The following is a 24903-nucleotide window of genomic DNA, read 5'->3' on the forward strand; positions in this document are numbered from 1 at the left end:
GGATATCAACCGCGGAGTTGACATTGATAATGGAGAAGAGGAAATGTGTGAGAAAGTTTGGTGGTATATACAATAGGACTGATTAACCACGGTGGGCAGAGTAGGGCAGTACAGTAGAGGGAGAAAAGTAGAAGTACTTCTAGGTTCCTGTCTTGAGTGAGTAAAGATGAATGTCAGTGCCCATTAAATAAGAAAAAATAAATAAATAAGAAAAAAAATACAACAGGCAATAAGAACAGGAAAGGCAAATGAGTAATGGGCTGATAAAAGACGATGAGTTCAGTTGTGCACAGATTGAGTTTAAGTACCTAAGGGAACCCCAAAAGGAGAGGTCAAATAGGCAGCTGGTCATAATATCCAGATCCACTAAATCCTTATTAGGTTGTTACAAAAGTAATTGTAGTTTTTGCCATTAAAAGTAATACTTTCGGCCGGGCGCTGTGGCTCACACCAGTAATCCCAGCACTTTGGGAAGCCGAGGCGGGCGGATCACAAGGTCAGGAGATCGAGACCACGGTGAAACCCCGTCTCTACTAAAAATACAAAAAATTAGCCGGGCGTGGTGGTGGGTGCCTGTAGTCCCAGCTACTCAGGAGGCTGAGGCAGGAGAATGGAGTGAACCCGGGAGGCAGAGCTTGCAGTGAGCCGAGATGGCGCCACTGCACTCCAGCCTGGGTGACAGAGCGAGACTCCGTCTCAAAAAAAAAAAAAAAAAGTAATACTTTCTGCTTTGCAGTAGAAACTTGGGTTGGTCCCTGCATATCCTTTTTCAGTTTCATCTATAAAAATGAATTTAATCCTTCTGACTCTTTTCACCAAAATATTCCAAGGTCAAGGACAAATTTTTGATTTGGTTTGCATTTTGAAAATAATCATCTCCAAAGTTTAGATCAGGCTCTATTATGAGCTATCATGGTAGGAGTAAAAAGCATCTGAGTTTTGGAATCAGGCTGACCTTGATTCCAATCCTTGTTCTGCCATTTAGAAGCCAGTTGATCTTGGATAAGTTAATTTATGCATCTTGGCCTCAATTTCTTCTTCAGCAAAAGGGGATTAGGAATTCTATCTTGCAGGAGTGTTCTGAGATACTGTGTGGGAAAGAACCTAGCATACAATAAATGCTTAATACATATCCATGTATTTGTAGCCTTCCTTTCAGAGGATGAAGGGTTAATGTTTTACAAGCAAAACAGTATTGGGTAAAATTGTAAAGTACGAAAAAATGCTAGACCATTTTCCTCCCCATGCCTCTTCAAAGTCCAAGACTTTCTTTCCTCTTTTCATCATCAAAAATCAGCTCTCAGGAGAGGATGTGACATCAGTTCTTTGCCTCTCTTTGTTAAGTTTACATCATCCTCTCCTTCATGTACCTGGGGGGACTTCACATTCCAGGCCTTCTATGCAACAATAGAAAGAATGGCTTTGTTTCTGGTTGAAGTCTCAGTGTGCTGGTTAGAAGGAGGCTGTGACTGGCAGGGTCCCTTCCTGGAACTCCTGAAATCCTCCTGATGAAAGTAGCTAATACCCTCTCTCCTGTGCCTCCAAGTTAGTAGTTTAAAGCAAAGGAAAACATGATTTCCCCATATCTAGTATTTACTTGTCTCCAACTAGCCATCTGAAGCTTCTCTCTCTACCCTCCCCATCGTCTACCCACTTCCCTGGCTGTGTGGTTTTATTTTGGATTTCAATTATTTTGTTATTAGTAGTAGTAATTCTCCATAAGAGACAAATAGGGGGAAGGGGAGTATTTGTCTATTATTTATTGCTGTTTAGGCTAAATGTCTGCAGGTTAATTACATAGAAAAGTGTTCCCCCCGGGAATGTAGTAGGTCCCTGATGGTCCAATAAGGTAATAAAACCATGGTGAAACTGAAAGCGTTATTGCATGCTGCTTTATTCTCATCAGCAAAGACTTCCAAATACAAATGTAGTCAATTATTGGGTGATTCAGAACAGGAATTTCTGGAATTTAATTATCAAAGTGGTCTGTGTGGGCACTGCAGTCACTGATGGGCAAATGACTGGGAGCTGTCCAAGGGCCAGTGGCCTGATGTCTTGACTAAGCACATTCACCCAGAAAGGGATGGCTGAACAAAGTTTGCTCTGGCTTTATCAAATAAAGTGTCTACCACTACAACAACCTCTCTTCAGTGTGAGAGTGTGTGTGTGTGTGTGTGTGTGTGTGTGTCTGTGTACCACCTTATTTTCTTTGTTCCTTCAGCCTCCCTCCATTAATTTGCTAAGTCTTCCTAAGGATCTTAAATTCCTCCAAACAATAGGACAGATATCTTCAGCATCTGAGCAACAATGAAATCAATAAAGACTTTGGAGGGGAACAAGAAGAATGGTGTGTGGTAATGGCAATTATTCACTGAAAGCAATCTAACCCATTTTTAATTTAATTTGGAGTGCCATTATTTCAGGATTCCAAATGCTAAGGTCATTTTAATCATGCAGATCTCATGTCTTATTGAGTTGTGGCAGAGAATTACTCTTTTTTGTGACCCTGAGTTAGCAAGGACATGCTGGGCAAACAGCCAAGGTGCAATACGCTCAATAATAATAATAATCTATACTTAAAGTTAGAGTGATGGTTATTAGCCATTGGATATTCTGATAGGAGGAGTGTCACCTCTTCAGACCCTCTAGCTGTTTGACTTAGCACTTTCTTTAGTGAATGAAAAGCATCATCAAATAAATTATCTTTCTTTCACGGGAGGAAAGAAGGCATAACACACAAACTATAGAGAAAAGTTGTAAAGTAACAAATTTTTTATATATAAAAGAGAAGTAGGTATAGGGGAAGGGGTTTGGGGGGAAAAAGGAAAATAATCTGACCTTGGAAAGAAGGGGAAAAAACCTCTTTCCTGGGGGGTTGTCTTAGAGTGCAGGAGGAACCAGAGATTTATTTTGAACCCATTTCCTCTTCACAAAAAGAAAAAGAACTTGGAGATCTACTTCTTGTAAAAGAGTAAACAGATATTAAGTCCCAGGTCATTTTAGTCTGTAAGTAAGGTTTGTATTCTCTTTTCTGATAGCTGTTGTTTGTTGAATTCAAATTGTATACAGGAAAGTTCACAAGTCCTTTGCATACATTAACATTATTTAATTATCACCTGCAAAACCTGCAATATATATTTTCCTCATTTTATAGATGAGAAAAGTGAAGCTTTAAGAGGAAATATGTAATTTGTCCACAACTAGCAAGAGACAGAGCTGGAATTTTTCATTTAGAATTCCAAGCCTCCCACTTTTTATTCTGCGTCACCAGGCTTTTTTCAACTTACAGAGGTATTTTGTTGTTGCTGCTGTTTGTTTTAATGAAGAATTCAAATACAGCCTTCCAAAATATTTTTTCTTGAGTTAAATAGGTTTTAAAGCTCTCAAAAAAGTACTGAAATAACTAATCATGTATTCTCTGCTTTTCAGAGTGCTCTAAATAAGTTTGATTTTAAAGGCACAATTAGTTAAAACAGGCTTAAAAAGTTGGCGTGCACTTGATTTGGAAGCTAAGATTGGAACCCATGGTCTTAGCAATTAGCTATCATGAGAAAGTAGATGCTGAACCAGAGGACAGTTGATGTGTCCTATCCTGGGCCAGTTCGTGCTAGAAGATTCTATGAATGGGCTGAAACCAGTTTGTTCTGTGACGTTGAAAGCCACTTACCTTCCCTGTGCCTCACTAGATAGTGATATTAGTAGAAATTTTGGTCACTATCTCATTCTGCAAAAAGCTGCCAGGACAGCTTTTTACTAACAAGTTAGCTACAAGATTAGCAAAATACTATTTGGTATAAAGATGTAAGGGAATTAGCGTGGTTTTTTTTTTTTTTCTTAAACACAACTCCAAAACATTAATTCCTCTAATTCACCTTCTAGGGAATAAAGTCACAAGCTAGTCAATAATTCAAATTCCCCAGTAAAATGAGAAAGTATTATTGACCCTGAAGAGCACAGAGGTTAATTTATTTGCAAAACTCACCTCCTGCCACTTGCTGTGGGTGGAACAAAAATATGTCAAGACTCATGAGAAAGCAATCACCTCCTTCTCCCTGCACCTCAACGTTTCTGTTTGTTTTGTGTGTGAGTTGGTAGGGGACCTAGGTCTCAGGAGGACATGTTGGAGAGATGTTTGAGTATGCTTGCTACATATCTAAAAATTTGTATGTTCTAACTTTGTCTATGAAGCCATAGGGATCAAGAGGAATATTGGCAAATGTGAATGACAGCCAAGCACATTTCGCTGGCCAGGCAGATTTTTTGCTAGCCCCTTTATTTATTTATTTTTTAATGATTTGCAAGCCGGTAAATTGAATTACTCCGTGTTGTTTATAAAATAGGTTAGTAGGGAAGCCCAGAAGGTCAACTTGTTCACCACTACAACTACTATCTTTTCTCTCTACCTGATACTGTTCTTCAGGGAAATCACTCCTATTTTTATTTTTTTATTTTTTATTTTATTTTATTTATTTTTGAGACAGAGTCTCACTCTGTCAGCCAGGCTGGAGTGCAGTGGCACAATCTCGGCTCACTGCACCCTCCGCCTCCTGGGTTCAAGCAATTCTTCTGCCTCAGCCTCCTGAGTAGCTGGGATTACAAGCATGTGCCACCACACCCAGCTAATTTTTGTATTTTTAGTAGAGATGGGGTTTCACCATGTTGGCCAGGCTGGTCTCGAACTCCTGACCTCAGGTAATCCGCCCACCTCTGCCTCCCAAAGTGCTGGGATTACAGGCGCAAGCCACCGCACCCGGCCATCACTCCTATTTTTAATCTAATCTACAAAAACTATGGCATTTCCTCAAATTAGTCCCAATAATTCAAATAAGAGAACACTAATTTTAAGTCATGACTTGTCGACATTTGACTTTTAAACTTAGTCATGGGCTCATTAAGAGGCTTTTTTATTTAAAATAAACTTGCTTTGACCAGGTGCAGTGGCTCACGCCTGTAATCCCAGTACAGGACTGAATAGGACTATAAATGAAGGCTCCTCCCCATCCCCTTGATAAGTGGGAAGTGTAACCACCCAACAGGCTCTCCTTGCCCCCTGACTACACAGAGACAATTTATCAAGACAGGGGAATTTCAATAGAGAATTGCAACTCATACAGAGCTGGCTGTATGGGAGACCAGAGTTGTATTATTGCTCAAATCAATCTCCCCCAGAACTCAGGGATTGGGGTTTTAAGGATAATTTAGTGCATAAGGGGTTGGAAAATGGGGAGTCCTGACTGATAGGGTCAGAGATGAAATCATAGGGAGTGGAAGCTGTCTTTTGTGCTGAGTCATTTCCTGGGTGGGGGTCACAAGACCAGATGAGCTAGTTTATTGTTCTGCCTGGTGCCTGCTGAACCATCGGGTACAGGATCTGCAAAATATCTCAAGCACTGATCTTAGATTTTACAATAGTGATGTTATCCCCAGGAGCAATTTGGGGAGGGTCAGAATTTTGCAGCCTCCAGCTGCATGACTTCTAAACCGTATCTTCTAATCTTGTAGCTAACTTGTTAGTCCTGTAAAGGCAGTCTAGTCCCAAGGCAGGAAGGGGGTTTGTTTCAGGAAAGGGCTGTTATTGTCTTTGTTTCAAAGTTAAACTATAAACTAATTTCCTCCCAAAGTTAGTTCAGCCTATGCCCAGAAATGAACAAGGACAACTTGGAGGTTAGAAGCAAGGTGGAGTCAGTTATGTCAGATATCTTTCACTCATAATTTTCTCAGTTATCATTTTTGCAAAGGCAGTTTTATAAACCTCACTATGTCCAAGGAGTCTCCGTCCTATATATCTTGAGAGTGGCACTTGCCCATCCTAGCAGCAGAGCCTGGTGAGATAGGTAAATCTTGAAATTGAGAATTCTTTTTTTTTTTTTTTTTAAGACAAAGTTTTTCTCTTGTTGCCCAGGCTGGAGTGCAATGGCGCGATTTCAGCTCACCATAAACTCCGCCTTCTGGGTTCAAGCGATTCTCCTGCCTCAGCCTCCCAAGTAGCTGGGATTACAGGCATGCACCACCACACCTGGCTAATTTTTTGTATTTTTAGTAGAGACAGGTTTCTCCCTGTTGCCATTCTGGTCTCGAACTCCCTATCTCAGGTGATCCACCGGCCTCAGCCTCCCAAAGTGCTGGGATTACAGGCGTGAGTCACCAGGCCCGGACAACACTGGAAATTCTAAAACAACTTGCTTCCTTTATTTTCCTTAGTCAGTCCTGTTCCTCAGTTTTCCCTTTAATTCTGTGAGTCCTCCTAAATCATACTTCTCTCCATCCTTTGTAAATTCCCATTTCATGTAAGTTAACCATAATCCATTCCTTTTGCTTGCAATCAGGTACGCTGCTACACTGTCTTTCTGAAAATACTACAATTAGCTGGAAGCAATGATGTGAAAATCAAAGTCTAACTAGACCAGGGATGTGGATGACTTGTCTTAAACATCAGGCTTTGATCTTATTTCTCCTTTGTATTGTTTTAAAAGCATCTGTGGGAGAAAAAGAAATATTATAATGAAATCTCTCAATTAACTACCAAGTCTCTTGAAGAAGAAGTAAAAACTTAAGCTTCTCTAGTATTCACCTTTTTGGATTCTGTACCCTGAAGGGAAAGTCTTGGTATCCAAGCCAATTCTGATATAAAAAATAAACAATATAAATCAGTTAACTAAAAAATAAGACTGGGTCAGATTTCCATCTGACTTTTTTTTTTTTTTGAGGCTGAGTCGCACTCACTCTGTTCCGCCCAGGCTGGAGTGCAATGGCGCAATCTCGGCTCACTGCACCCTCCGCCTCCTGGGTTTAATCAATTCTCCTGTAGTCCCTGAGTAGCTGGGACTACAGGCCCCGCCACCATGCCCAGCTAATTTTTGTATTTTTAGTAGAGACGGGGTTACACCATGTTGGCCAGGCTAGTCTTGAACTCCTGACCTCAGGTGATCCACCCACCTTAGCCTCCCAAAATGCTGGGATCACAGGTGTGAGCCACTGCGCCCGGCCTCCATCTGACATTTTTTATCAGCGTCCCTTCAAAAGGCAACATTGGGAAATCATGAGTGAAATAAATTTTGAATTCTGTTTCAGATCATGCCAATTCCTTAGCTTTGCAGATTCCAAAATCTGCTTTCAAATTAGGTATTTCATTAGCTTTAATGTATTTTCTAACCTGATGCAGACTCTAAGCTGCATTTTGTAATTTGGGTTCATTCATAATTTACTCTTCAGAAAATTATTATATGAGTATAACAGCTGGAGACAAGCGTCCTCCCTCTTCTGTTTTGAGCATTGAAGTAATAACAGCAAGTTAGCACAAGTTTCTTTGGCTGCTCACATAATGAGCTACTTAAGTAACATTATGGCTGAAACCACATGAAGGGAAAGACAAGAAAGAGAACCAATATTTATGGAACACATACTCTTCGCCAAGCATTAAGTAGGAATTTATTATTACCATTTTTAAGAGAGGAAAACTGAGGTTTGAAGATGCTAAATAATCTTTGTTGTTTAATATACATTTATTGGAGATTTACCATGTGTCAGGAACTGTGCTAGGCCCTGGAGATACAAAGGTGACTGCTGTAGTAGTAAATGGCAGATCTGTGAACCAAACCTAGGTCCATCTGTCCCTGAAGCCTAGGCCATAACTGATATATCTCCCATGGTACATCCCCTAGGTCAAGATCTCCTCTCCTGATATGAAAGTGAGACCAAGAGCCAGAATAGAGCCTGTTTCTCCAATGTTTTGGCATCAAGACAATAGATTCTTGAAATTTTTATAATTAGAACCACTTCTAAGCACAGTGAAGAAATTTCATAATTCTCAATCTTATGATTTCTGTTTTCCCAAGGTTCCTTTAAACTTGAGAACAAGTATTATTACTCTCAATTTACACACAGGGAAGAAAAAAGCTTAATGAGATTAAAATTTAATAAGGGTCCTGGAATTAAAATAAGAAATGGTCATCTGGGCTTGACAGTCTGGGCAAGATAGTGAGTTAACACAGATGATTGGCTACCCCCATTCTACTACAATTTAACCTTGGAGATACTACAGGAGAGGTCAGAAGGTGGAAGGAATACAGAGCCTTAATAACTTACTGATAACTGCAAGTAGCCCTTGGGGAGACCAAAAGTAGTAAGAAGAACAGCCTTGGAAGGAAGAAGGTCAGAAACCAAAGAAAAGGGAAGAACTCAAGGATGACTTTCTTTCTTCCACATTGTCTTGGGGGCATATTTCTGTCCATCTACTGCCTCAAGGCAGGCCAGTGCCAGTCTGAGGTGGCCTTATCTTAGGGCAATAATGGAGCTCAGTAGATTATTGGAGCTGGGAAACAAAACATCCAAAGTTAGAGACATGTTATAGTTCAAAATATCAGGGACCCAATGGGTAGATTAAATAGCAAGTGAATGAACATAGCTAAAGTAAAAAATAGTAAGCTAGAAAATTAGATACAAAGGGTCCCCTAACAGGAACTCGAAAGGGTAAGAGTTGGAAGAAAAAAGGTAAAAATTAAGTAATATAGAAGGTAGAAATAGAAGTAACAGACTCCATCAATTATGAGTCACAAAAGGAGAGAAATCAGTTTCCAGATGAAGAGAAGAAAGTATTTTTAAATGTAATGGTGATGAATTTTCCATAATTAAATAAAAAGTATATATCCTTTGTTCTGTGCTACTGCCGTATGTGTTCCACGAAAAACAGTAAACTAAGAAAGAAAAAGACATGTGATTCAAGAAACAGGGATTCCATCACGGGAGAGAGGCCAAGGAAATTCTTTAGTTAATAGAGGGAGGAGATCCTAGAATGATTGTCAAGTGGCAGACCTAGGGAGCAACCAGTCAGTGTTAGAGGAAAAGGTCAGAGGCTCTGAGAGAAATGCTTTCAAGGCAATAAATTCTTAGAATATTTGATATTTAAATGTATTGTGAAGAGACATGCTGGTGACAGAAATTTTAGGGATGAATTGGTATTCAGTGCCTACAAAACTAAGCAAGTAGAAAAGCAAAAACAATTATGAATGCCAACAAAAACAAAAAATTATACAAGAAAGAAAATATGGCCGGGCGCGGTGGCTCACGCCTGTAATCCCAGCACTTTGGGAGGCCGAGGCGGGCGGATCACAAGGTCAGGAGATCGAGACCACGGTGAAACCCCGTCTCTACTAAAAATACAAAAAATTAGCCGGGCGCGGTTGTGGGCGCCTGTAGTCCCAGCTACTCGGGAGGCTGAGGCAGGAGAATGGCGTGAACCCGGGAGGCGGAGCTTGCAGTGAGCCGAGATCGCGCCACTGCACTCCAGCCTGGGCGACAGAGCGAGACTCTGTCTCAAAAAAAAAAAAAAAAAAAGAAAGAAAATATATGCTGATAATATATTAAATGCTTACTTTTGAATAATCTCTATTATATATACATTGAGCTCAAAAATAGAAAAATGGAAAGCTGATTGCATGCATTTCTTAGGGCTGCTCTAACAAAGGACCACACACTAGGTGGCTTAAGGAGAGAAATCTATTGTCTCACAGTTCTGGAGGCTACAAGTCCAAAAACAAGGTGTTGGCAGGATTGGTTCCTTCTGAAGACTGTAAGGAAGAATCTGTTCCAGGTCTCTCTCTCTGCTTGTAGATGACTATCTTTTGTTCACATGGTGTTGTCTCTGTCTTCAAGTCTAAATTTCCCCTTTTTATGAGAATACCAGTCATACTGGATTAGGGTCCTCACTTTATCTCAATTACCTCTGTAAAGATCCTACCTCCAAATAAGGTAACATTCTGAGGTATTGAGGGTTAAGAAGGTAACATGAATTTTGAAGAAACGTAATTCAACCCATAACAGTGCCCAATTCATATCATGAGGCCAGTATATTCTTAATATCAAAATTGAATAATAATTTAATTGAGAAGAGATGTCATCAAGATGGCTGACTAGAAGCAGTCAGCACTCACCTCCTCCACGAAGAACAATTAGAACAACAAACATATAATCACATGTTCAATAGTGTCTGGGGGAGAACACTGAAATTCAGCAAAAAAGTGACGAAGACCCTCTGAGGCCCAGAGACTCAGGATGGCAGCACAGAGAGGAAAGCAAAGCACCAGCTCAGATTGACTCAGAGTCAAGAGAAACTCACACTGTGAGGGAAAAGGAAAGTGGAAGATCCCCAGCCATCCACATTTCTACCACAGTTACCTGCAATCCAAGCTAAAGGAGAGAACTACAGCCCTTGCAGGCCTTGAGACTTGTATGGAAAGCTGTCTTGGGTTCCCACAATTGCATTATTCCAAAGAGGGATTTTATAATAGGTTCTCCTCAAAAGGGCAGCACATTGCCATTTTAAGAGTGAAGCCAACATAAGAGTGCATCATGTCCTAGGGCCCAATAGGTCCAGTATCTCCACAACCTGGGACCCCACCAACATCCCACTACATTCATCCAAAGGGCTGCTGTGCCACAATGCCAGCTCAATCCAGCAGTGCAGCCGTGACTCTGGCACTTCCCACATAGCATACTACATACAATACTACAGTGAGGACGCTGCCTTTAGGACAGAGAAAGCCAATGCATGTGCTCCCCAGAACTTAAGAGCTGCTTACCTAGGGCCTCACACCCACCACTGCCTGTGACTCTGCCCCCTGTGCCCCCTCCAGGGATCCAAGGACTAGCAAGAACAGGGCCTGCTGCCACTGCTGGCAGTCATGCCTCCTCCAAAGCAGACCTGTCATGGGTCTTCATGTGCCCCCTAGGGGCCTGAGGACTGGCCTCTCTGGGACCTACTGCTGCTGCTAACAATCTTAACCCCTTCAGCAGCAGAACTACTGAGCATCCACATGTGTCCTCCAGGGGCCTGAGGAGTGGCCCTCTCCAGTGGCAGAGCTGCTGTGCACCTAAGTGTGGCCCCCTGAGGCCAGAGGACCAACCCACTTGGCATCCCCTTTTCCAGCAAAGCCATGCCACAGCCTCTACCACAGGCTAGGCCACTGAGGTACTCACAGACATGCTGACATTGATTAAAACCAAAGAAATCATGTGGAGACTACACTACTGCGTCATTCACAACCAAAGGCAAAGTACACTATCCAACCAACACTACAGGATACAATACACCCAGAGGAAAAAGTCTTTTTATATGAAAGCTACTCCATAAAATTGGAAGAAGCGGCTGTTCCACAAGATGTGCAGATATCAATGTAGAGATATAAGAAATACGAAAAAGCAAGGAAACATGACACCTTCAAAGTAAAACAATATTTCTCCAGTAACAGTCCCCAAAGACAAGAAAATCTTTAAATGTCTGAAAAGAAATTTGCAATAATAATATTAAGAAAACTCAGTGAAATGTGAGAGAACACAGAAAGGAAATTCAGTGAAATCGGAAAAACAATTCATCATCTGAATTAGAAATTCAACAAAAAGATAGGAGATAGATATCATAAAATAGAACCAAATAGAAATCTTGGAACTGAAGAATTTAATGAGTGAAATAAAAAATAAAATGAAAAGCTTTAATAATAGACCAGATCAAGCAGAAGAATGAATTTCTGAACTTGAAAACAGGTCTTTTGAAATACCTGGTCAGACAAAAAAAGAAAAAAGAAGAAAAAAGAATAAAGAAAGTAAGAAAGTCTATAGGACACATAGAACATCACTGAGTTTCAAAAGGAGAGAAAGATGGGAAATAGCATAGAAAACCAGTCCAATGAACTAATAGCTGAAAACTTTCCAAGTCTTGGGATATGGACATCTAGGTACAAAAAGCTCAAAAATCCCCAAATAAATTCACTCAAAAAAGTCCTCTCAGAGGCACTTTATAATCGAACTGTCAAAAGGTCAAAGATAAAGAGATATTTCTACAAACAGCAAGAGAAAAAGCATCAAGTTACATAGAAGGGAAACTTCATCATACTAACAGCAGATTTCCCTGATAGTCCAGGAGAGAATGAGTTTTATATATTCAAAGTGCTGAACGAAAAACACAGCTAGTCAAGAATTCTATGCCCGGAAAACCTATCCTTCGGAGATGAAGGACAAATAAAGTCTTTCCCAGACAAGCAAAAAGTGAAGAAATTAATCACCACTAGACTGGCCCTAGAAGAAATGCTTGAGGAAGTCCTACATCTGGACATGAAAGGATGATACCTACCATCATGAAAACATGTGAACGTATAAATTCCACAGGTAGAAGAGATATACAGATGGGAAATATAAAGGAATCAAATGTTATTACTAAAGAAAACTACCAAACAGAAAAGATAAACAGAGGAAGAAAGGGACAAAGGATACAAAACAACTAGAAAACAAATAATAAATTGACAAGAATTAAGTCCCCACTTATCAATAACAACTTGAATGTAAATGATTTAAATTCCCAAATTAAAAGATACAGACAGGCTGACTGGATTTTTTTAAAAAAGACCCAACTATTTGCTGCCTACAAGGGATTCACTTCACCTGTAAAGAACACACACAACCTGAAAGCAAAGGGACGGAAAACATAGTACACACAAATGAAGTGGGCAAAAGTAGCCATACTTTTATCAGATAAAATAGACTTGAAATTATAAGAGCACCAAAGAAACCAAGAAAGTCATTACATAATGATAAAGGAATCAACTCAGCAAGAGGATATAACAATTAAAAATATATATGCACCCAACACCAGCACACACAGATATATAAAACAATTAGAGTGAAAGGGAGAGATAGACCTTAAAAAAATAATATGTTGGAATTTCAACTCTCAGCATTTCACTGTAAGCATTGGACAGATCATCTACACAGAAAATCAACAAAGAAACTTTGGACTTAAACAGCAATATAGGCAAAGTGCACCTGCCAGACTTTTACAGAACATTTTATACAACAGTTTCAGAATGCACATTCTTCTCACTAGTACATGAAACACTAAGATAGACCATATGTTAGGCCATAAAATCAGTCTCTACAAATTTTTAGAAATTGAAATCATATCATGCATCTTTTCAGGTCACAATGGAATAAAACCAGAAGTGAATAACAGAAGGAACTTTGGAAACTGTACCACCAGATGGAAATTAAACAACCTACCTGAAGAAATTAAAGATACACAAAATTTATTGAAACAAGTGAAAATAGAAATACAACACACCAAAACCTATGAAATATAGCAAAAGCAGTACTGAGAGGGAAGTTTATAAAAATAAATGTTTACATCAAAAAAGTAAGACAATTTCAAATTAACAACCTAATGATGCACCTCAAGGAATTAAAAAAGCAAGAGCAAATAGAACCCAAAATTAGTATGAGGAAAGAAATAGTAGAGATCAGAAAAGAACTAAATGAAATAGAGAATGAAAAAGCAATACGAAAGATCAATGAAATGACAATTTTTAAAGATAAAATCAACAAACCATTAGCTAGACTAAGACCAAAAAAAAGAAATCCTAGATAAATAAAATCAGAAGCAAAAAAGGAGACATTAAAACTGATACCAAAGAAATAAAAAGGATCATTACAGACTTTTATGAACAGTTATACACCAACAAATTGGAAAACCTAGAAGAAATTGATAAATTACTAGACATATAAAACCTATCAAGATTGAACCTGGAAGAAATAGAAAACCTGAACAGAGGAACAACAGATAACAAGATTGAATCAGTAATAAAAAGCCTCTCAACACACATACAAAAAAGGCAGGACCAGCTGGCTTCACTGTTGAATTCTACCAAACTTACCAAAACAACAACAACAACAACAAAATAAAAATAAAAATAAACTAACATAAATTATTCTCAAATTATTCCAAAAAATCAAAGAGAAGCAAGTTCTTTGAAACTCATCTTACAAGGCTAGTACTACCCTGATATCAAAACAAGACAAGGACACAACAACAACAACAAAACTACAGGCCAATATCCCAGATGAACATAGATGCAAAAATTCTTAACAGAATACTACCAAACCAAATCCTACAGTACATCAAAAATATGCACCATGATCAAGTGGTGTTTATCCCAGGAATGCAAGAATTGTTCAACATATGTATATCATCAAAAAACACGATATATCAAATTAATATTAACAGAATGAAGGACAAAAGCCGTATGATTACCTCAATAGATGCAGAAAAAGCATTTGATAAAATTCAATATCCCTTCGTGATAAAAACTCTCAATAAATGAGTTATAAAAGTAGTGTGCCTCAACACAATAAAAGCAATATATGACAAACCCACAGCTAACATCATACTGAATGGAGAAAAGCTGAAAACTTTTCTTTTAGGAACCGGAACAAGGGCCGGGTATGGTGGCTCATGCCTGTAATCCTAACACTTTGGGAGGTCATGGTGGGAGGATCACTTGAGCTGAGGAGTTTGAGACCAGCTTGAGCAACACAATGAGACTTCATCTCTACAAAAAATTAAAAAATTATCCAGCCATGGTGGCACATACCTGTAGTCTCAGCTGCTCAGGTGGATGAGGTGGGAGGATTGCTCAAGCCCAGGAGATCAAGGTTGCAGTGAACCATGCTCATGCCACTGCACTCCAGCCTAGGTGACAGAGCAAGACCCTGTCTAAAAAAAAAAAAAAAAACAACAACTTACAACAAGACAAGGATGCCCACTTTCACCACTCTTATTCAACACGGTATCCGAAGTCCTAGCCTGAGCAATTAGGCAAGAGAAAATAATATCCAATTTGGAAAAGAGGGAGTCAAATTATCCTTTTCTGCAGATAAAATGATATAGTGAAACCTAAAGTCTCCACTAAAAACCCCTTAGAACTGATATATGAATTCAATAAAATTTCAGAATACAGAATCAACATACAAAAATCACTAGCATTTCTAAGCACCAATAACAAGCTAGCTAAGAAAAAAAATCGGGCCGGGCGCGGTGGCTCAAGCCTGTAATCCCAGCACTTTGGGAGGCCGAGACGGGCGGATCACGAGGTCAGGAGATCGAGACTATCCTGGCTAACACGGTGAAACCCCATCTCTACCAAAAAAAAAAAAAATACAAAAAACTAGCTGGGCGAGGTGGCGGGCGCCTATAGTCCCAGCTACTCGGGAGGCTGAGGCAGGAGAATGGCGTGAACCCGGGAAGCGGAGCTTGCAGTGAGCTGAGATCCGGCCACTGCACTCCAGCCTGGGCAGACAGAGACAGATTCCGTCTCAAAAAAAAAAAAAAAAAAAAAAAAAAAAAAGAAAAAAAATCAAGAAAATGATTCCATTTACAACAGCTACCAAAAAACCCATATAGGAATACATTTAGTCAAGGAGGTGAAAGAGTTCTACAATGAAAACTACAAAACACTGATGAAAGAGATGGAAAGGGACACACAAAAAAATGGAAAATAAAAAAACCTAACGTTCATGATTGAAAGAATTAATATTGGGGCAGGCGTGGTGGCTCATGCCTGTAATCCCAGCACTTTCAAAAGCCGAGGCAGCTGCCGGATCACCTGAGGTTGGGAGTTCACGACCAGCCTGACCAACATGGAGAAACCCCATCTCTACTAAAAATGCAAAATTAGCCAGGTGTGATGGCACATGCCTGTAATCCCAGCTACTCAGGAGGCTGAGGCAGGAGAATTGCTTGAACCCAGGAAGCAGAGGTTGTGGTGACCCAAGATTGCACCATTACACTCCAGTCTGGGCAACAAGACTGAAATTCCATCTCAAAAAAAAAAAAGAAAAGAATTAATATTGTTAAAATGACCATACTACCAAAAGCAATTGACAGATTAAATGCAATCCCTAGCAAAATACCAATGGCATACTTTACCAAAATGGAAAAAACAATCCCAAAATGTGTACAAAAGATTCCAAGTAGATAATTCTAAACAAAAAGAACAAACTTGGAGGTATCATACCACCTGACTTCAAAATATATTACAAATCTACTGTAATTAAAACAGGATGGTACTGGTATAAAAATAGATACGTGGACAAATGGAACAGAATAGAAAACAAAGAAATAAATTCATTTATTTACAGACAACTGATTTTCAACCAAGGTTCCCGGAATATATATTGGGAAAATGTCAGCCTTTTCAATAAATGGTGCTGGAAAAACTGGATATTCATATGGAGAAGAATGAAACTAGGCTCATATATCTCACCATATACAAAAATCAACTCAAACTAGACTTAAAAGATTTACGTGTAAGATCTCAAACTAGAAAACTACTAGGAAAAAATACAGGGAAAATGCTTTAGGACATTGGTCTGGGAAAATATTTTATACCCCAAAAGCACACAGGCAGCAAAAGCAAAAATAGGGGAGTCTATCAAATATATAAAATAGTATTATATCAAACTAAAAAACTTTGCCCAGCAAAGGAAACAACCAATGCAGTTAAGGGACAATCTGTAGAATGGAAGAAAATATTTGCAAAGTATACATACAAGTGATTAATATCTAGAATACACAAGGAAATCAAACAACTCAACAGGAACAAAATGACTACAACAACAGAACAATGAATAATCTAATTTTAAAGTGGGCAAAGGATCTGAATAGGCATTTCTTAAAAAAAGACATACAGGCCGGGCGCAGTGGCTCATGCCTGTAATACCAGCACTTTGGGAGGCCAAGGTGGGCGGATCACGAGGTCAAGAGATAGAGAGCATCCTGGCCAACATGGTGAAATTATGTCTCTACTAAAAACACAGAAATTAGCTGGGTGTGGTGGCACACACCTGTTGTCCCAGCTACTTGGGAGGCTGAGGCAAGAGCATCACTTAAACCCAGAAGGCAGAGGTTGCAGTGAGCCAAGATCATACCACTGCACTCCAGTCTGGCAACAGAGCGAGACTCTGTCTCAAAAAATAAAAAGACATACAAATGGCCAAGTATATGAAAAACTACTCAACATCACTAATCATTAGAGAAATGCAGATTAAAACCACAATGAGATATCATCTCATCCCAGTTAGAATGGCTATTATCAAAAAGACAAAAAGTAAAATAAAATAAAAAACAAATGCTGGCAAGGACACAGAGAAAAATGATCTCTTATGCACTATTGGTGGGAATGTAAATTATTAGTCATTATGGAAAACAGTATGGAGGTTTCTTTAAAAACTAAATATAGAACCATCACATGATCCAGCAATCCCACTACTGAGTATTTGTTCAAAGGAAAGAAAATAAGTATATTGAAAAGGTATCTGCATTCTCACATTTATTGCAACACTGGTCATGATAGCCAAGATATGGAATCAACCTAAATGTCCATTAACTGATGAATGGATAAAGAAAATGTGGTATATATACACAATGGAATACTACTGAACCATAAAAATGAAATCCCATCATTTGTGACAATGTGGATGAGCCTGAAGGACATAATTTTCAGTGAAGTAAGTCAGACAAAGAAAGAAAAACATTGCATGTTCTCACTCATGTGTAGAATCCAAAAAAGTTAGGCTCATAGAAGTGGAGAGTGGAATAGTGGTTATTAGGGGATAGGCAGTGTAAGAGGGAGATAGGAAGAGGTTGTTTAATGAATACAAAATTGCAGCTAGATAAGAGAAAAAATATTCTAGTGTTCTAAAGCACTACAGGGTGGCTAGTTAACAATAATTTATGGTATATTTTCAAATAGCTAGAAGAGAGGATTTTGAATGTTCCCAACACAAAAAATGGTAAATATTTAAAGTGATAAATATGCTAGTGACCCTGATTTTATCATTACACATTGTATAAGTGTATTGAAATATCTCTCTGTACCCCATTAATATGCATAGTTATTATGTGTCAATTTCAAATAAAAATGGATTTAATTGAATAAGTACTGATTTATTACAGCATAATGAAGACATAGATGTGATAATTACCTGATCATCCCAGATGCAAAACATTGTTTGATAAAGTTCAGTACTTACATTTATAATTTAGAAAATTTTAGAAACTTGAAAAAATATCTAAATGTGACTGGTGAAGCAATTAAGTTAAAATTACAAAATGTAAGGTAGTATTTTTGTGACAGGGCAGGAAATGACTTCTTTTTTTTTTTTTTTTTTTTTTGAGACGGAGTCTCGCTCTGTCGCCCAGGCTGGAGTGCAGTGGCCGGATCTCGGCTCACTGCAAGCTCCGCCTCCTGGGTTCACGCCATTCTCCTGCCTCAGCCTCCTGAGCAGCTGGGACTACAGGCGCCCGCCACCTCGCCCAGCTAGTTTTTTTTTTGTATTTTTTAGTAGAGACGGGGTTTCACCGGGTTAGCCAGGATGGTCTCGATCTCCTGACCTCGTGATCCGCCCGTCTCGGCCTCCCAAAGTGCTGGGATTACAGGCTTGAGCCACCGCGCCCGGCCCGGAAATGACTTCTTAAACAAAACTTGAAAAGCATAAATCATCAGGCCAAAAAAATGAACTAATTTATACTGAAATCAAGAATTTTATTTCAATAAAGAGCATCACACATTAATAGATACCTACCAAGATGAAGAAGATATTTGTGGCATCTAAACCAACAAGGGATTTTTTTTAATATACAAAGATCTAAAAATGGATAAGGAAAATATAACTCCAATAGATAAAATGGGCAAGGCAATTTTACAGAAGAGGAAATCTAGAAAGTTAACAAGCATGTATCAGGATGTTGAAACTCATTGGTAATCAGTGAAATACAAATGAAAACAATTAGATTGACAAAAAAAATTGACAGTTGGATAATACCAAGTATCAGAGAGGATGTGGGGATGTAGGAACACTGGGACTTTCAGGTACTGCTGAAGCAAAGGTAGGCTATAGGGCAGTTTTTCACTATGTAGTATTATTAACTAGGCATATGTCCTAAAAGTTAGCAATTCCACTCTGGATATGTATCCTGGAAATCATCCTTGGGGTCTGTAAAGTGACATGTACGACCACGTTCATTGCAACAGGGGTTAAAGGAGCAGAGATTTATAGGTAACTTGAGTATATATCACTGTGGGAGTGGATAGGAAAAACGTGATGGAGACACAACATGGAGCATTATGTAGCAGTTGGAAGCAAAGAATTACAAAACATTACATTGTACCCCATTAATATACATAATTATTATGTCAATTAGAAATTAATAAATGCACATATGCCTGGTGAAAAAAGTTGGAAACAGGAGATATATAATATTATTTACAAAAATTAAAAATTTATGCACACAAAAAAATACATATATTTCAAGAACATTTTGAATTAAAAGGATACACATAAAACATATTAACCTAGCTGGAGGGAAATGGTAGTGTTATGAGAATAAAATGAGATATGCAAATAGAAGAAAAAAGGAAGAAGGAATGAAGGATGAAAGATGCATTAGTTAGCTATTGTTAAAGTAATACTGCATAATAATTATTAGAATTTCAGTGGTTCGCAAAATAAACATTTATTTCACACCATCTGAAGGTCAGTTTGGAGTTGGCTTATCTAGGTTAGGAACTTGATTGCAGGCTAAAGGTTGGGTCCAGGTATGGTCCATATGTTTCTCACCATTCTTAGATTAGTTAGTACCAAGTTATGTTTTTCTTGTGATGAAGAGCAGGTGCTCAAGTGTGCAAGCCTAACCATGGTAATGCAATGGGACTAATATTCTGTTAACCAAAGCAAGTTATTCAGCCAAGCCCAAAGTCCAGTGTCAGGAAAAATGTTCCACCCACCAGGAGGAACACTCCTCCTGGCTACGGCAAGGGTATAGATATATAATACTACTACAGGTAGGCTAAATATTTGGAATCAGTAATTCCATCTACCATAATGGTGCCTAAGTAGATAGGTAGGAATGTAGGTAGGTAGGTAGGTAGGTAGATAGATTTATGTTATTATATGTGTGCATATAAGTATATTCATACATTCATAAAATAAGAAATAAAGAGGAGACTTGCATGGACAAATAACAACAATAAGGCATAAACTGAGGAATATGATAAATAAACTCCATACACTGAAGGCCCAAAAAACCAAAACAAAACACCAAACCACACTAGGAACAGAAGGGAATGGTAACTGAGTAGGAATTCGGGCTGAGTATCAGAGGTGGCATTGCAAATGATTTCAATTAGTTATTGCCATACTCATTATAGGAAGCAAGAGCACAAGGAAAATGTATTACTCTTTTATATGGAACTTGTAAGTGTGTTGGGTTTGTCGTTGTTGTTGTTCTTTGATAAAGATAAGTGATCCCATACTGTTAAATAGAGCTATAATCTGCTTCTGTTGCAAGCAATGCTGCAATATGGTCAAGAATATCTAAAGTTTTGGAGTTCTAATATAAAGTGAGATGAGGCGCACTTTGACTCTATTCTGAGCTGCTTAATGTACCAAAGTCAGCTCTTTGCTGTTTGATATACATTTAGCATACCAGAAGGAAAATCACACATGGATTTTACATAGGGGCCATTAGTGGAAATCAGCTAATAGAAAAAAAAATGGTGAATATGACTACACTTAAATTTAAAACTTCCATTTATCCATAGACAAATCAGCAAATTATTGGGAAAAGATATTTGCAAAGCAATGTGGAATTGATATCTAGAACATATAAGAAACTTTGCAAACAAGCAAAAAAAGGACAGGAAACAAACATTTTTTAAAAATGGGCAAAGCACATGAACAGGCAATTGACAGATAGGAAAATTGAAATAGCTATTGTGTATATGAATGATATACACACTCATTAGTAATCAGAAATGCAAATTTTGGGGTTTTCTTTCAACAAAATGAGATATGATTTTGCACTCATTAGATTGGCAAAAATTAGAAAGTGCTGGCAAGAATATCAGGAAGTTTTGTCCTTATTGGTGGTGAATTATAAATTGGTAGAAACATTCTGTATCACAACCTGAGAAGTACTTAGTGAAATAAAGTATGGATATAATATCACAACTCAAAACTTCCCTTCCTGGCCGGGCGCGGTGGCTCAAGCCTGTAATCCCAGCACTTTGGGAGGCCGAGACGGGCGGATCACGAGGTCAGGAGATCGAGACCATCCTGGCTAACACGGTGAAACCCCGTCTCTATTAAGAAATACAAAAAACTAGCCGGGCGAGGTGGCGGGCGCCTGTAGTCCCAGCTACTCGGGAGGCTGAGGCCGGAGAATGGCGTGAACCCGGGAGGCGGAGCTTGCAGTGAGCTGAGATCCGGCCACTGCACTCCAGCCTGGGCGACACAGCGAGACTCCGTCTCAAAAAAAAAAAAAAAAAAACTTCCCTTCCTGGATACACACTCTAGAGACTCTTTTGCTCAGATCCACAAGGAAACATGCTCATATAAGATTATTGCGGCATTATTTATGGTACCATAAATTTGGAAGCAGTCTAAGTATCCACTAGAGAATCTAGGTAACCCATAGATATCCCCTACGGAAATGAATAAGTAAAATGCATTACATGCAGGAGTCAGAAATGGTGTATGCCTGTATTGGAAAAATCTTCAGGATTCCGAAAAATGAACTAGATTTATATAGTGGAAGTATATAGAGATCTCAAAAATACTATGTTAGATAAAAATAAGAAAGAAAAAGAGATTTATAGCACATTACCATCTACAGAACTTTAAAAATATATATAAATAACACTATACATATTTGTAGATAAACACTAATATACCGAATAAACATATGGAGGGTGGTTTAAAAGGATCTGTAAAACACACTTGAGAAGGTGCTGATGAAAATGTTGCAGTGGGTGATTGGAGATGGACACGAAAGGGCTAACAAAACAAAATAAAATAGGGCTTTGCAAGGGTGATGGTGTTCAATGAATTGTCTCAACTCCATGTACCTAAGCTAATAGATAAACAGCAATGAAGTGCCTCTAACAATTCTATTCCTTTGAAAAGTGCTGTGATCAGAAACTATGTTTTTAAGTTTCTAATGAAGTCCAGCATCAGAAAACACATGAAAATGGAAGAAAATAAGGCCATTTGTTGATTCTCTTAGCCAATCATTCATTTACACATAGCAGTGGGACAGTGCTCATCTAGAGAGATTTTCTATTGGTATTGATACAAGTTTGCTGCAGATGAGAGAGTGAACAATGGCATTTGTGTAAGTTAAATTGTTTTCTCTTTGTTCACATGCAGTAACTATCATTTAAGGACTAAACACTTATCAAATAACTCCTCATTTCTGACCAAATAGCTGACTGCCAGGAAATGAAATCTGAAAGCATTCCTACATGAGCCAGCCTGCTCCAAATCTCTCTCTCTCTCTCTCTTTTTTTTTTAAACAAATAGAGACATCAAGAAGGACTTGAACTATAAGCAAGCAGAAAGTCAGACTGAGCATCAAAGGTGGCACCTCAAATAATTTTAATGAGCCATCTTCCTACACATTACAGGAAGCACTAATGTAATGGGAGTGCATTTCTCTCTTATTTGGAACCTGTAAATATGCAATTTATTAATAAAGCTAAGTGGAAACCATGCTACAAAATAGTGCTGCGATGTGATTCTCTTCCTACCAGAGCTCCAACATTAGAGCTCCTATCTGGAGCTCTAATATAAAGTAAGATGTGGCCAGGCACAGTGGCTCCCACCTGTAGTCCCAGCACTTTGGGAGGCTGAGGTGAGCAGATGGCTTGAGGCCAGGAATTCAAAACCAGCCTGGTCAACATAGCAAGGCCTTGTTTCTACAAAAAAATAATTTCAAAAAAATTAGTTAGGCATAGTGGCTTGTACCTGGAGTTCCAGCTACTCAGGAGGCAGAGGTGGGAGGATCACCTGAGTCCAGGAATTTGAGGCTGCAGTGAGCCTCCAGCCTGGGTGACAGAGCCAGACTCTGCCTCAAAAAAACAAAAATTAAATTTAAAAAATAAAGCGAGATGCGAACCTTTTACATCTGGCTCTACTCTATTCTGGGTTGCTTAATGTACTAGTGCCAGCTCTGTGCCACTAGACATATATTTAGCATATTGGAAGGAAAACCAAAAATAAGGATTTTTACATAGGAGCTAATCTGATAATTATATGGGTATCCAAAAGTCAGACAGTAAGGGATAGTAAAAACAATATAATTAAACAACTTGAATGAGGCAGGGAGACTAGGGGAATCTATCTCTGAGACTGGATGCTGCATACATTTTATCAAAGAAATTCTAAAGAAAAATTTCATGCAGACGCACATTCACTCCCAGACGATTGATGGGAGCTAATGATCCCAAACCTCCCCCTTGACCTAGTGTTCCATTTTCAGGGAGAACTCAAATTGCGATTCTAACTGAAAACAGAACAGTTCGAAGATCAGGAAGGATTTAACTTTTGGCAACATTCCAGGTCAATTCTTCCAATTCCTGAGGCTTGGGAATGGAGATGAGCCATAAGAAATTTGGGATCCCTAAGAATGATAATCTACAAATTCCCATTATTTTCGGTTAAATGTTTTGCTGTCAATGTAGCATTTCCTTTTGCCAGAGACTTCCTGGACATTTTTGAAGCCACTCAAATGTTGCCTCCAAAGAGAGGGGCATCTTTAAATCCAGGTCCCAGATGGTGAGGTCGAGGGGTTAAATGAACAGCCCCAGGCCACACACTTCATTTCCAGGAATCAGATGCCAATATGGGATTATCTCTCCAAGTTTCTGACTCTTTGCACAACAAATAAACCTTTCTAGAGTAAGACATATCATATGACATCTGCTGTTTATACAATATGAGAAACTCTCCTGAGCAGTGTACAGCTCTTGGGATGTAACATCTACCCTTAGAAGTACCCAGCACATACTCATCTATGACTCCTCTTCATAACAGGGGATATACATTATGTTTCTGCAGTAGCAAGTAGGGGAGGCTCGTTAAAAGCACTGGCATTGAATGAGCACCGGACCTTCCAAGTCATTAGCAAGACTGAGATATGCAGCAAGCAAGCACGGTGGCTCTTAAAAAGTACCTTGTGTCATTTAAAGAGCCAAACAAACTACTTACTATCCTGAGAAGGCAGTATCATGTGGACAGGAAGAGTACAGACTTTTGAATCAGACTTGGTTTGATTCTTGTACTCCACCACTTACTATCTGAGTGAACTTGAGCCTCCTTTCCCTTGTCTGTAAAAGCGAGGAGGGGGTACTAATTGAATAAGGCTTTTGTATAATATGGGTTGAATTTTGCCCCCTGGCCCCAAAGTCCTAACCCCAGTACCTCAGAATGTGACCTCAGATGTAAATAGGATCTTTGCAAATATAGTCACATGAAGATGAGGTCATTGGGATGGGCCCTGATCCAATATGACTGGAGTCCTTATAAAAAAGGAAATTTGGACACAGACACACACAGGAAGAAGATAGTGTGAAGAGACAGAGAGAATACCACGCAAAGACAGGGGATTGAAATAATGACTCTATAAGCCAAAGAAGTCCAGGACTGCTGGCAAACCATGCGGACGTAGGAAGGGGAATGGGAGGACCCTTCCTCTGGAGTTTCCAGAGATTGCACGGCCCTGCCATCATCTTCATTCCAGACTTCCAGTTTCCAGAATTGTACAATTGTACAATCATCAATTACCACACTGTTTGTGGTACTTTGTTACAGACAGTAGCCTTAGAAACGAATACATTGTAAATATTAAAAGCAATTCCTTATGGAAAGCATATTGTAGAACCTCAATCAATCCAAGTTCTCTTTTCAAAGAGAAAGATTTGTACATTGGTATGCAGACAAACATGCCTCACTTTCTCCCTTGAGCTCCACTATGATCTGGCCACATGGCAGATGAATCTTTGAGTCTGCTTAGATTCTACAGAGTAGTGCCAGAAATTCTCTGGTTTCCTGAGGGATCTCTGGGTTAGGACTGAGCCAAAATTCCTAGATCTGAATTAGAACAGAAGAAACTCCTGACTGGAACACAAACTGCCATTTATTGAGAAGAGCTGAGATGCTTTCCTCTAAGGGACACTGTGACACAGTGTCAGGCCTAGCCTGGGGCCTGTCCACACTCACCTGCAGGCTTGTCCCTGGTCAAGG

The sequence above is a fragment of the Papio anubis genome, chromosome 10 (genome assembly GCF_008728515.1).
Source record: "Papio anubis isolate 15944 chromosome 10, Panubis1.0, whole genome shotgun sequence".
In the NCBI taxonomy this organism is placed as follows: Eukaryota; Metazoa; Chordata; class Mammalia; order Primates; family Cercopithecidae; genus Papio; species Papio anubis.